At 50.3% G+C, this 13,505-nt stretch overlaps 3 non-coding genes across 3 annotated transcripts; 1 reads left to right on the top strand and 2 right to left on the bottom strand.

The window, feature by feature from the left end:
- Nucleotides 1–3,290: 3,290 nt before the first annotated feature.
- Nucleotides 3,291–3,364, top strand: TRNAI-AAU (transfer RNA isoleucine (anticodon AAU)). The gene has a single exon. It is a non-coding gene; the product is annotated as a tRNA-Ile (tRNA).
- A 4,794-nt stretch (nt 3,365–8,158) lies between these two features.
- On the bottom strand, nt 8,159–8,231 carry TRNAV-AAC (transfer RNA valine (anticodon AAC)). Its single transcript has one exon. It is a non-coding gene; the product is annotated as a tRNA-Val (tRNA).
- A 3,488-nt stretch (nt 8,232–11,719) lies between these two features.
- TRNAM-CAU (transfer RNA methionine (anticodon CAU)) lies at nt 11,720–11,792 on the bottom strand. The gene has a single exon. It is a non-coding gene; the product is annotated as a tRNA-Met (tRNA).
- Nucleotides 11,793–13,505: the final 1,713 nt, after the last annotated feature.

The following is a 13,505-nucleotide window of genomic DNA, read 5'->3' as shown; positions in this document are numbered from 1 at the left end:
GAGTGCGACTTTGTAAAGCAGGTGAATCACTGGTTCAATCAGCAGGACTGGGTCGTGGGAGGACCCCGAGGCGCTCGCGTACTTACCCAGGTTCACCTTTGGTCTGGTCCTTGAGTGGTGGGCCTGAACAAGTCAGAGTGAAGACCGTTGGAGCCTAGTCTGTGTCCCTGGGCTTGGGGTGGAGACTTTTCCTGTGCAGTGAGTCCTTGGCTTGGGCGGATTGAGTGTTTGTCCTCCCCCCTCAGGAGGAGGGCCGCGCGGTCAGGGTGAAAATCCGCATTAAATCTCCCAAAGAGTCTCCGGTACAAACAGGGAGGCGGGGAGAGCGGGGCGTCGGGGCGCGGAGCCGCGGGCCCCGCTCTGGTGGAGCCCAAAACTGGTGTCGCTGTCCCCTGGCTGTGCCCGGCGCCCCAGACTCTCTCCCGTCTCCTTCTGCAGGCCTAGGGCTGCGGGGCTAGGGGGGGTGGGGGGTACAGAGTCTCTCTCACCGCCTCCCTACCGACCTGAGAGTGGGGCATCCTCTGTCCAGGAGTTTCCGCGGGCGCCCCAGGCTGGAGGGGTCTTTTTCCTTCTTTCCTTCCCTCCTCCTTCCCTCCCTCCTTTCTTCCCTCTTTAACTCTCTCCTACCCTCCTTCCCTCCCTCCCTTCATTCCTTCCTGTCCTTCTTCCCTTCCCCCCTTCCCTTCCTTCTTTCCTCCCTCCCCTTCCTTTTCCTTCCTTCCTCCTTCCTTCCCTCCTTCCTTCTCCCTCCCTCCCTCCCTTCTTTCTCAGAACTCTCATTACTGTTACTACTGAAGCGTGGCTGACTCACAAGTTTCTATTAGTTTCAGGTGCACAACGCGGTGATTCAACAACTCTGCATCACTCAGTGCTCCGCACGATGGGTGTGGTCACCATACGACGTCGTCACAAGATCAATCACTATATTCCCCGTGCTGTACTTTTCATCTCCCTGACCTATTTATTTTATAACTGGAAGTTCGTACCTCGTCATCCCCCTTTATGAATTTCGTCACCACCCACCCCATCCCTCTGCCAACCGCTTGTTTATTCTCTGGCTTTATGAGTCTGCTTCTATTGTTTGTTTGTTCTTTTGGTTTTTTTAGATTCCACGTAGAAGTGAAGTCATATGGTATGACTCCCTCTCTTGACATAATGCCCTCAACGTCCGTACACGTGGACACAAATGGCAAGGTCTCATTCTTTTATTTCATGGCTGAGGAGTATTCCCTTGGGTACATATACACCACGCCTTCTCTATCCACTCAGCTATGGATAGACACGGGGGGGGGGGGGGGGGGCTTCCACAGCCGGGCTATTGTAGATAATGCTGCAGAAAACATAGGGGTGCGCATAACTTTTCAAATTGGTGTCCTCGTTTTCTGTGGGTAATAACCCAGTAGTGGAATTCCTGGAGCATATGGTATTTCTACTTTTACTTTTTAAAAGAAGCTCCATACCGCTTTCCACAGTGGCTGCACCAGTCGGCACTCTCGTCCACAGCGCACCAAGGTTGACTTTCCTCACATCCCGGCCAGGCCAGCGTGTCTTGGGTTTGCTTTTCTGACAACTCAAAAATATTTGTTTCAATTTTTTTTTCAGGGTCCAAGGGGTTTGACCCGCGCGGGAGGGGGTGGGGTGGGGGAGGGGCGGGGTGACCCCTGGGGCTGGTGACCAAGTTCAAAGCTTGGAGGCCGGGAGAAGGAAGGGCTCTTCTCTGCGTCCTGTTCTTTCACGGGCCAAATTCTCAGGGAAACGTGGTGATAAGGACATGCAGCAAAATGCTGGGTTCTCTGGAGATTCTGGAACAGTCGTGGGATTCCGTCGCACGGGAGAACACACTTACCCGGCATCGCCCTCGCCCGTTTCCGCAGGGTTTACCTTTGCCCTCTTTCCCTTCCCCGGTTTGGGATTTGGCCTTTGGACCGGACAAAAGCAACAAAGAGGGTATGCGTGTCCTCAACCCATTTCCTCCAAGCTTTCCTCCCTGTTTTCTTTCCTCCTCTACCCGAGGCTAGGCCCGCAGTCTATCCAGGAAGTGGAGGAAGAGGGGGGGAGAGGAGGGAGAGGGGTAAAGGGAGGGAGAGGAGGAAGGGGGGAGGAGGGGAGGAGGGCAGGGAGAGGGTGAGGAAGGGCGGGCTCCACTGCCCAACAGGAAACATTGGGCCGTGCAGAGCGCGGACGAGGGCAGCAACAGGTGCGCAGGGCGCGAACGCGGGGCGCGGGCGCGAACGCGGGGCGCGGGCGCGAACGCGGGGCGCGGGCGCGAACGCGGGGCGCGGGCGCGAACGCGGGGCGCGGGCGCGAACGCGGCGCGCTCCCAGGACCGGTGGACGGACTTCAGGAAGCGGCGTGGAAAGACAGGCCAGCCTGTGGGAAGTGAACTGGGGAGGCGTGAGGGCCAAGTCCAACAGCCTGACGAAGACTCGGGCCCCTGGCAGAAAGGTCCAGGCCCGAAGCCCTGCACCTGCCGTGAAAGCGAGGCGGCCGGTGGAGACCCCGTTATTTATTCGGTGATTCGCGGCAGGGCCACCGTGCCCGTCCGTGCGTCCTGCGCCGCGGTCCGGGCCCTGGGCTGCTCGGCCCACCCCGTTACCCGGCCTCCCAGAAGCTTCCGGAACGGAATCCCAGTGAATTCCTGCGCCAGGAGCGGCCAGCCGGGCGGGAGGGACGTCAGGATCGTCTTCGGGTCAACCGCGTCCCACGCAGAGGTCCGCGGAGCTCCCTCGGTCGGAAGGAACCTCAAAGCTGAGTCTTTCTGGGCACAGGTGTCAATGAGCGTCACGTGTTTCAAGAAATGCGGTCACGAAGCACTGCCATGGGACGTGTTTATCCAAAGTGACCTTTGCAAAGAGAAACGTGGGAGTGCTTTCCCGAATTAGGTAAAAAGGGGGGGGGGGGGCGAGCTCAAGTTCTGCCTTTAGAAGAAAATGGGTGGAGAGCACAGTGGGCACTGCGTTCGAAGCCACGAGGCGCAGGCGGAGAGCGGGCGTGATTGCCACCTCGCGGGAGCTCCGCGAGCAAACACGAGACCCTTCACCTCGCGAGGACGCAGGAAGGGAGCTGAGGTTGCCTTTCACATAAGGTGGTGGCGAGACACCCGAGCAGGTGACTTTTGAACTTGCCTCGTGCAGCCCTGTATTGTAATTGAAATTTCGGGCCTTGAATAAACCGAGGATCGCGACGTCTTCCAAGCTCCAAGGTGAATCTGAAAAGGAAACTTCCTTTGAAAGCGATTGGTTCTTCATCTTTACTATCTAGTTGAGTGTAGGAAACCCACTCCCGCAGCTGGCCGGTTAGCTCAGTTGGTTAGAGCGTGGTGCTAATAACGCCAAGGTCGCGGGTTCGATCCCCGTACGGGCCATGTGTGGTTTTTGTCCCCACTCCCTAAAAATCCGTGAACGGATAAGAAGGTGAAGGTCAGCCTCCTCCGCTCATCAGAAGGTGAAGCTCAGCCTCCTCCGCTCATCAATGTTGAACAGGGTGTAGGGCGGACAGATGTCCAAAGATTCCCCAGCGGTGACCGGGTTCTTCAGGTGAATTTCTCTCCTTATGTTCTGCTTACTTGGGCCGGGCTGTCCTTGGCCTGAGCAGGTAAGTAAAGCCTTTCAGAGCAACCCAGGCCCTGGCCTCTGCCCCCTTCTTTATTCCTATTTCCTCTTTTTCTGCCATTTGACTCCAGGGGTACTGGACTTGACGTGCCTCCAATAGACCGCCCAAACGTTCACTGCTCTTTGCTCGTCCAGCTACTTGTCAGACCCAAAGCCATCTTCTGGGGGGCACCTGGCCCCTGTTGCCTCTCGCAGAGATCCAGGAAAACATCTGTTTTGTGACGTTTACCAAGTTGGGAATCTCTGTTGTTCAGCCATCTTCCCCATTAGACTGTAAGGGGAAGGATGCATCGCGGGCAGGGTGCTTATTGCCTTGTGTTAAGTACTTTTAAAAGTCTGCATTAATGATTGAAGAACGAAAGAAATGTGTGCAGGCAGCAGGAAAGAGTGTGACCGGGGCTTCAAATGGACCTTACAGGCCTGTGAGATCCGTGCTGTCTCAACACAGTGCCTGGGGGGCGAGTGAGGGGGTGGCCTACAGCACATGGCAACTGGTCCCATTTCTCTGAGTGTATCCCTGAGGCTCATTCAGAATGGTTCTATGTGTCCCCGGATCAAGGTGGAGGTACCAGGATCAGGATAGAGCGTGTCCAGTAGATCCAAAGTCAGGGAAAGTCTAGAAGGTTGGACCGGGCTGAGGCCGGGAGATGGGGGAGAGGACTCTGACCGCCTCAGACCCCAAGAGAGGGAAGGATAAATATGGACAAGAAGTGACCCCTTCCAGTCTCACCAGAGCAGTCTTCCTGACATTTATGATAACTGGCTCTCAAATAGCAGTCTCGTTAATATCACGCTTCCACCCTTGATTTCTTAGTTTTGATAGGACCTTGCTTTCCTCTCAACTCTTTGCCCTTCTGTCTGTCAGAGCGGGCAGTTAGCTGTAAGAGGAAGCCTGGAGGCCAGCACGGAGGAGGCTGTGCCCAGCTGTGGGGAGGGTCAGAGGCCTGATTGGAGCCACTGCTCCCCGAGAAGCCCCAGCACCCCAGATGGGCCCAAGAGGGCCGGGCCATGACAGCAAGCCCCTGAGCAAGAGAGGAGGAAAAGTGGGAACCCAGCCCCAAGTGATGAGCATTCCGTCCCTTGGTTCACGACCGTCAGTAAAAGATGGAAGCCCGACCCCAGGGCGCACAGCTCTCTCTCTGTCCCTCACCCCCTGTCCTATCTCCAGAGTGTGATTTTCACTTTAAGAAACTTTCTTGCTTGTGTGGCTTGACCCACGTGCTACGTGTCTGTCCTCGAATTCCTTCTCAAGACGAGACCAGAAACCTTCGGCCACTCCTATGGGTCTGACTCCTATGGGTCAAGGCCCCAGGGCCCAGGGTCTCCCAGTTCGCCGGGGAACATGTCTGTATCGTGAGTTTGCTCTATAAGGCCAATTAGATCGTGGATGGCGTTCAATTCTTCACCATGTCTGTCGATTTGTTACCTACTCAGCCCATCAATGCATGAGGAGTGTTGACGTCTGCCACTATAATTGTGGGGTTTTCTATTTTTCTTTTCAGATTTATTGGCTTTTGTTTATGAGTTTTGAAGCTCTGTGGCCAGGGGCATACACATTTAGGGGATACACGGTTATTCCTTTGGTGAGCTGACACCTTATAAGTATGTAACACTTCTCTATATAACCTGGAAGTGTTGCTTTGCTTTGAAATGTATCGATACTGATATATCCGCCTCAGCTTTTTTTTGGCTTGATGCTTGTATGGTGTACCTTTCCCCTTTCTTTGCTTTCAGTCTTGTGTATGACCCTGAATCTTGCACGTAACTTCTTTTTTTTCTTTTTCAAAATTTTATTTAAATCCTAGTTCTTGCATACACCTTTTAATCTCAGCTATAAGGATATTTGAAGTGAGTTTCCTATCGCGAGAAATCTATTTTAATACATCCTGACCATCTGACTCTTAATTGATATGTTTAGATTACTTACGTTCAGTTTTCTGATATTTTGATAGGTTTGCCTATCAGTTTACTACTTAATTGATGGCCTATTCCCTTTGCTTTTCATTCTTCTTTTTGTTTCTCTTGCTAGATACTTTTGGCTTATTTGCATGTTGTCAGTAAGCGGTCCAGCAATTACCAGACGCATGCAGAACTTTTCACGGGATACTTCGAGTCATTAACTTACCATTCGAGTTAAATAAAAAAACCTCACGACCCTGTAATTTCTTTACCGTAACCTCCTTATGTTACCTGTATGGTACACAGAGATACAGTGAAAGCTCCATCAGACAATGTTGTCATTTTCACTTTCGATCATCAACCCTACTTTAAAGAACTCAAGAGGGAATAACAGTGTGTCACATTTACCTGGGATATTGCCTCTCTCTGCTATCGTTCATTCACTCTTTGTATCTAAGTTTCCTTCCGGTATCCCTTTTCTTGTCTCCCAATTTTACGAGTTCTTCTCTAGCACTTCTGCTAGCAGTGGGTTCTCTTAGTTTTACCTTTAAGTGAGCATGTATTTCTTTCACCTTTATGTCCAGAGGATAATTTTTGCTCTCCTGAGCCTTCTGGGGTTAACAGGTCTTTCTTTCCGCATTTAATAGATGTTATGTCATTTCCTTCCGGTCCTTGTGGTTTCTGATGAGAAATACATCTCATCATCCAGATTGTAGTTTCCTTTTGGTTTTTGTCTTGATGCTGTCAGGATTTTTTTTCCCTTTTGTTTCCAGCAGGCTAATTGTGACATGTCTGTGTGTGGATTTACCCACATTATCCTGCTTGAGGTTTGCTGAACGTCTTGAATCTGATATATGTCTTTTGCCAAGTTTGGGGGAATCTTCAGCCATTAATAATTCAATTATTTTCCTTTTTTCAATGACCTTCTCCTCTTCTTCTGCAATGATGTAAATATAATTTCTTTGTGATTTTCCTATTTGCGCCTGAGGCTCTGTCCAGCTTTTAAAATGCACTTTTCTCTCTGCCATTTAGATTGGGTACTTAATATTGTTCTGCCTTCATACTGACCGAAAGTTTCTCAGCCATCTCCTTCTGCTATTGAGACAATCCAGTGTTTTCATTCATAATTTTGGTTCATACCCTTTTCAGTTCTGAAGTTTCAACTTGGATTTACATCTTCAGATTATTTGCTAAGATTTTCCAACATTCCGTTCATATCAAAGAACTCTTTGCCCTGGTTCTTGGAGCATTTAATCATTACTGCTGTAAAGTACTTGTCAGATGATTCCAAAACGTGTGTCACCTCAATATTGGTATCTGTTGATTCTCTCCTCCAAGTGATCGAAGACTTTCTTGGTTCTTTATATGCTGAATCATTTTGGATGAGAACCTGGCCACTTAAATATTATGTTATAAGGCTTTGTGTCTCACTCAAATCTTACAGAGAAGCTTTGTTTTTGTGGGTATTTTGCCTTGTGTTCAAGTTCCAAGTACCAACCAGCCCTCGACGTGCTATGGTTTCAAGGTCCCTTCTGTTTTCAAAGCCTTTATAATACTCTTTGGAGATCTCTGGAGTGTGTGCACCCCAGTGGCCAGTGTGGACCGGGGCAGCGGGCTACCGCTCAGTGCGGTTCTCAAAGCCTATCCCGTGTTGTTTAGGGTCAGAGCCCCTTGTCCACAGCTCGCCTGGTGCGTTCAAGAGTTCATAAACAACTTGATGTGTTTGCTTTCCACGTGTCTTCCCCAGTATTTTCTGGTCACTTGGGGTTCACCATCTCAATCCACTGAGAAGGAAGTTGGATCCTTCCTCACTCTGCTCTGCCCTGCGCTTGTCAGGAGGGCCAGGCTGCAGGAGAAATGGAGAAAAAGAGCAACTGAATGTGTCCCTTGGGATCACAGCTCCTCTGTAGAAACAAAACAAGTCATAAATTGATTGTAGATCTCCTTTCCCCGCACAGGTAGAGCCAAAGAAGGCTGGTCTTGAACTTGCTCAGAGGCAAGGTACGAAAAAGCATCCAAATTAGTGGGTTCAAAGTGGCTAATATTTTCTCAGTGAATTCAATGGGTTGGAAGGTGTGGAGTTGTGAGCTCAAGCATTGGGTCAAAACAGCAGAGTCTGGAGAATGTGGGCGTCGATCCCACTACCTCTCACATGCTAAGCGAGCGCTCTACCGCCTGAGCTAATTCCCCACCTCACCCACTTCCTCCTCCAGTCTTTGACCTTACCGGTCCTCCCTTCAGTCAGTGCTCACTGTCCTGGGCGGCCCCCAACACAGAAAATGTCAGAGCCTTTAGTATGAAATCAGGAGCCACTAAGGGCGTGTCTTCTCCGAGATGACCCAGGGCCAGAGAGCGACGGGTACCTTTTCCTCTGCCAGGGGAAGGAGGAGAAAGCAGCCACGGGAAAACTCCAGAGTCCCCAAACTTGCACGTTTCAGATTCTCCGGGACTAGAAGACACATCTCAGGGAAAGGGCTCATCCAGAATACATCGGCTAAAACGGCCCAGCTATCTCAGGATGGTTCTCTGTGTCCTAAAGACAAAAACATAAACCCAACAAGAAAAGGGAGATGATCACTCGTTCCTCTCAGGTGGGGCTGCCTAGAATAGGAGCCGGTGATTTCTCCGGGAAGGCAAAAGAAACCAACTGTTTCCGCCCGGTTTCGAACCGGGGACCTCTCGCGTGTTAGGCGAGCGTGATAACCACTACACTACGGAAACCCACGCCCTGAGGGCATTCGGAGATTGACATTCGAGTCTTACTACGTAAAGCAAGTCGTGTGGCAGTTACAGATCCACGACCAGGAGAAGAGCCGGAAAAAAAAAAAAAAAATACAAAGTAATACAAAACAGAAAATCCCAAACAGGCAGAGCTATAGGAACTAAGAGGAGAGATCGTATCAGCATGAAGAGATAAAAAATGGACGTTGAGGAGTCCCGAGGAGGCGTCAACAGGGAGAAAGAACAGGCACGTATGGAGGAATTCCTGTGTTAAGAAATATACCTGTTCAGTTAGGGTGGGGTGTGTGCGTGTGTGCGTGTGTGTGTGTGTGTGTGTGTGTGAGAAATAGACACGGAGGGAGGCAGTGGTTAGGAAACCTGCATAGGGAGGCTCTATGTTGGGGAGATAGTGTGGAGCTCCAGAACCTTTCAGAAAACTCCAGGCAGATGGTTTACGTAACCAAAGTAACATTGTAGGAACGGTTTTTAATGTGGAATGCCAGCGAGGTTGGCAATGGGGACACCGAAACTGACGAGAACGGAAAGACACTGGGGAGATGTTGAAGGGTTGGGGTTTGTCCTGTTACCTCTCGCGCCTCCGAGTACCATGAGTCTGTATCCTCAGGGCCCAGGGCGCTGCCCGCATAGAATAAACACATCCTCCGTAAACATCATAGAATGGGTGAAGGGATACACGAGTGGGAAGAGAGAAGAGGTTGGGGAGGACAGATGTACAGCAGTCGTCGAGACACCGGGTGTAGACATCGGAGGGAGAAGAAGGAATCACGGGCACGGAGAAGGCTTGAGCCCAAGCGGCGGATACGGAAGAGATTTTTAATTAATGTCTCGTGAATGGAAGCCCAAACCCACTCATGTCCATAGTGGACAGATCCACTCATCTGTCATGTGAATAAGAGCATGAATGGGTCCTGGCGGACGGGTCATGAATCTCCCTAAGGAAGATCATACTTCTACCCTCCTTTCATGGCCTTTCTCTGAGAATCCCCCTAGTTCCCCCATCTTCTTGCCCCTGACAGCCTGGGGCTTTGTGTTCCCCTCCAGACACATGGGGCACAGACACCGCAGACCCACAGGTTCCCTTTTCACCCTGTGTCTCTAGGTGCCCCTCGCCGGCCTTCTTTGCTTCCCGAGGCGAAGCGGGGAGGCCTTCTTCTCACCAGGACCTCTCTGTCCAGAAAATAGGGCAGGAGGCCCACCTTCTCACTAGCCTAAAGCTGGGAATCTTGAGTCGGAAACGCCCAGCACAGCCCGGTGCAGATGACGGTCGCCCTCTCCCCAGCTCTTTCTCAGGTTTTTCTTCTTTGTCTACAGCCCGGTGACAGAGAGTGTGGGTCAAAGGCTAAGCCTGAGCTGCCTTGGGCGTGAAATCAGAAAAGCACCAGAAATGCATACATTGCCATTTTTTTACAAAAGGCCCGACGTTTCCTGGGATTGAGTTCAGGAGAGAAGCCCTAGGGACGGCAGGAGCCTATTAAGAAAGAAGGAAGAATCGTTGCTGGAGAAAACAGGGGTCTTTCCCGCGACTCTCACTGCAAAGAAGGGCATTCTAACATCTGACCCAATTCTCATGCTCGAAGCCTCTTTTGACCTGTGGTCCTTCTGGGCACGTGCCCCAGCCCATTGTGTGGATCTCACCCGGTACGTGGGGTTACGTCACTACCCATTGAAGACGACCCGACCGAGGGCAGAGCATCTCAAATATGACTTCAGCAAAAGCACCGAAACTGCTGTTTCTGTCGGGGAGTGTGAGGGAAAGGGAGACCTACCGTTGGTCGCCGTGACAGTGATCTAGCTCCGAAACGCTTTCACTATCTTGAACGGCAGCCAGAAGGCAAATGAAAGGTCCCAGCCGGGTGGGGTGCCCCGTTGAAATGACAGGGCTGTCCCAGAAGTTGTGTATCTCCCTGTAAAAGCAGGGCTGCGATTGGCACCCGATTTGGAGATATGGCCACCCAGGAGGAGAACGTGGGGGACCCCTGGGCCTCACATCTGCACCTCCAGCCCCTCCCAGCGTGGCCCCGGTCACTGGGTCGGGCTTGATCCCTCTCCCTAACTCCCAGAGAAAGATAGGATTGGCATATGGAGACACTAGGATCCCGGGACAAGGATAAGGGAGGGCGAGGGGGAGGAGGAAGAATTTGTAAGAGGACATCGAAACTGGCTTTTACTCAGCATTTAATTTTAGAGAAGTCAAGAAATGGTCAGGAAAGATCAACACTGATGCTCCAGGCGTCAGAATCTCTTTTCATCCTAATTATCTGTCAGGGATGTTCGAGACGTGGAGTCAGAAATCACGGGAAAAGGCTTTTCTCCATCGTGAAAGAAACCACGTGTTTCTTTTCTCCCTTCCTCGCCTGAACTCAGTAGGTAACAACTCCGATGCACGTGCCCGGCAAAGCGCGGAATGAAATCGAGAATGTTTCTCTCCACCACGGACATTTGAGTCAGGTCCGCTGCTTCACCATCCCGACGTCCCGAGCTCATCCGGGGACCGGGACCCTGCAACCTGCGCACGTTACGTCCCGCAGCCCGGCTTCCTGCTTTGCCCAGAGAACAATCCATTTCTCGAGCCCTCATGGGCTCTTCCCTTCCCCAGGAGCTACGTTTGCCACGTAGAAGAAAGGCTGTTCTGTCCAAGACGAGAACCCTGGTGGTGAATTCTAACCTCAACCTGCAAATAGCTCTCCTACCGCCCCCCCCCCCCAGTCGCCTTGATGGCTAAAAATTACGCTAGTGACAGTGTTAGAAGAACTAAGGCACAAGGATCTCAACAAGCAAGAAGGAAGGAGAGACTGAAAAGTATCTTCAAGGTGCTAACTCTTCTGACTCTTTCCCGGAAGGCTGAACGAACCACCTCCACGCTCCCGCCCCCCTTTACTGTCGACCGATCCCCCCACAGTAAACGTTGTCACTGGGTCATCCTTCATTTTTCCTATTTGCTTCTTGTCTGTTCCTCTCACCCCCCCCCCCCCCCCCGCACAGGGATGCAGCTCCGGGAGGGAGGGAGTTTTTGCATTGTTACACCCTTTAATTACTGCCCCCAGAACTGCCCACTGATCAGCTAGATGTGCTCTAGGAATATTTATTGAAGGATAAAAAGAGTCAAAAAGGATTTTACACTTCTCTCACCCCTTAATTGCGCTTGGGGGACCTTCAGAGCGGGGAGTTGGAAGAGAAATTTCCCCTGCTTCTTGCATAAGACAGAGAAGAAGACCAGCAACACAGTATAGCTTGTAGTTTCTGGCACAATCTGAGTTTCTCCGGCGTTCATTTTCCTGAAACCACTGGGAAGCCCAACGAACTACAAAACTGATTTCACGGTCCTCAGCACGTACTGAGTCAGTCTTGAAAAAAAAATCCTTATCAGGAGCCACTTGATAATTTTACTTTGTGCTCTTTCTTTCTTTTTTTAAAAAAATCAAAGTAATCTTAGGTTCTGGCCAACCGTGAAGAAAAAGGACTCGGCTTGCCCTCTCTGAGGCTCGAACTCAGGACCTTCAGATTATGAGACTGACGCGCTGCCGGCTGCGCTAAGAGGGCAGCTTGCAGGGGCTGCTCACATTTAAAGTAAAATATCAAATATTTTCCAAGCACCGCTGCTCTATTGGTTTCCAGCTTTCAAGAAATACAATCGATGCTACTTGAAAATCACTCCATATAAACTAATGCCGCACCCGAAGGAATTTACGCCCAAGATCCGTGAAGTCCAGGCTTTTCCAGGAATCGGCCCAAGGCTAGGTCCATCGGGGCTGCAGGACTGGGGACAGTAATGCCTGGCTTTTGCTGCTCCGGGGTTCCAGTGATGTGGTTGTTCCTGCCCTCGGAGATCTCAGGCGATCTTACGCCTTCCAAGGTCTCCTTTGTTGGAAATAAACATACGAGGTGCTTATTTAAGAGGAGTTCACAGCCTGGAGGACTAAATGAATATAAGTGAGTAAATAATCCTCACATTTGTCTATAGCCCGTACTTCTCTGTCTTCCTCTGTTTTACCTCCCCTGACATCTACCTGACTGGAGGCATCCTCCCTGGGAAAAGCACAAACCAAACGTCGTAAAAGCCTTGCCCTTTGCTTTGCTTTGTGACGCACCAGTAATTACAGAGAGATTTGTGGAGCTTATCTCACAGAGTCCAGTAGGATTCGGGCAACACAACTATTTATCAAAATCTGCACTTCCCAGATACAATGGAGGCTCAGATAAATTCAGTATTGCTCCTAACTTCCCAGAGCTGCTCAGTGGCAAAACCCGAATTGAGAAGCAGATTTGTTAGACTGCACCGTGGGAGCTCTTTCTCTGCCCCAACTCAAGACGCCTCTGCTGTCCGAAGTGGCCCGTCTAGCCCTCTGCGCGCCGGCCTTTGGGCTTAGACCTCCAAGTCAGTTTTCACTCATTCTCCTCCTTCAACTCCCACATCCGGGGACTTGATAATTACCGAACTTTGCTTTTGTGCAATTCTTCTGCATCTATCACTTCTCTTCCATTAATTCAGGACTTATTTGCTGGGGAGATGCTCTTGGCTGGGCATGGTACTCAGCTCAGGAGCTCCAGAAGGAATCTGGCGACCCCAGCCCACAAGAGATGGGAAGGAAATTATCCAATTCCCAGCTTCACCACTTTCTCCCCGCCCCCGGGCATTTACAGATAGATAACTCTGTAAACTCCTAAAGTATCAATTTTAGTAACATCACTCTTCTGCACACTGACCGTTCTTGGTTTTCTAGTTTTGGTACGATCTTCCTCTTCTCCCAATCTTTGCTTCTTCTTCCTTACCTACGTTGTAACTTTGCTCTATAAGGTCAATCGGTGGATGCTGGTGTTCAGTTCTTCAACGTATTTGCTGATTTGTTACCTACTAGATGTATCAACTGATAGAGACAAGTGTTAACACCTGCAGCCAGAAGTGTGGAGTTTTTGGTTTAATTTTCTTTTTAGGTTTATTAACTTTTGTTTGAGTTTGGGAGATCTGTGGCCAGATGCATGCACCTTTAGAAGTTCCATCTCTTGGGTGAACAGACACCAAATAATTACACCACCTCTCTCTTTATATGTGGAAAGTTTCTTTGCTTTGAAATCTACTTTGTCGGATATAAACATCTCCAATTCACTTTTTTTTTCCTTAGTGGCTTAATTTTCCCCATTCTTTTACTCTACCGAAGCCATTATATTTGAGGTGAGTTTCTTATAATCAGCACATGTTTGGGCCATGGTTTATTTTTCATACATTCTGACCATCTCTAGTATGTAACTGCTGTG

Source organism: Prionailurus viverrinus, chromosome B2 (assembly GCF_022837055.1).
Source record: "Prionailurus viverrinus isolate Anna chromosome B2, UM_Priviv_1.0, whole genome shotgun sequence".
NCBI classification, from domain to species: domain Eukaryota; kingdom Metazoa; phylum Chordata; class Mammalia; order Carnivora; family Felidae; genus Prionailurus; species Prionailurus viverrinus.
The sequence above is the reverse complement of the archived record's forward strand: the minus strand, read 5'-3'. Positions and strand labels throughout refer to the sequence as shown.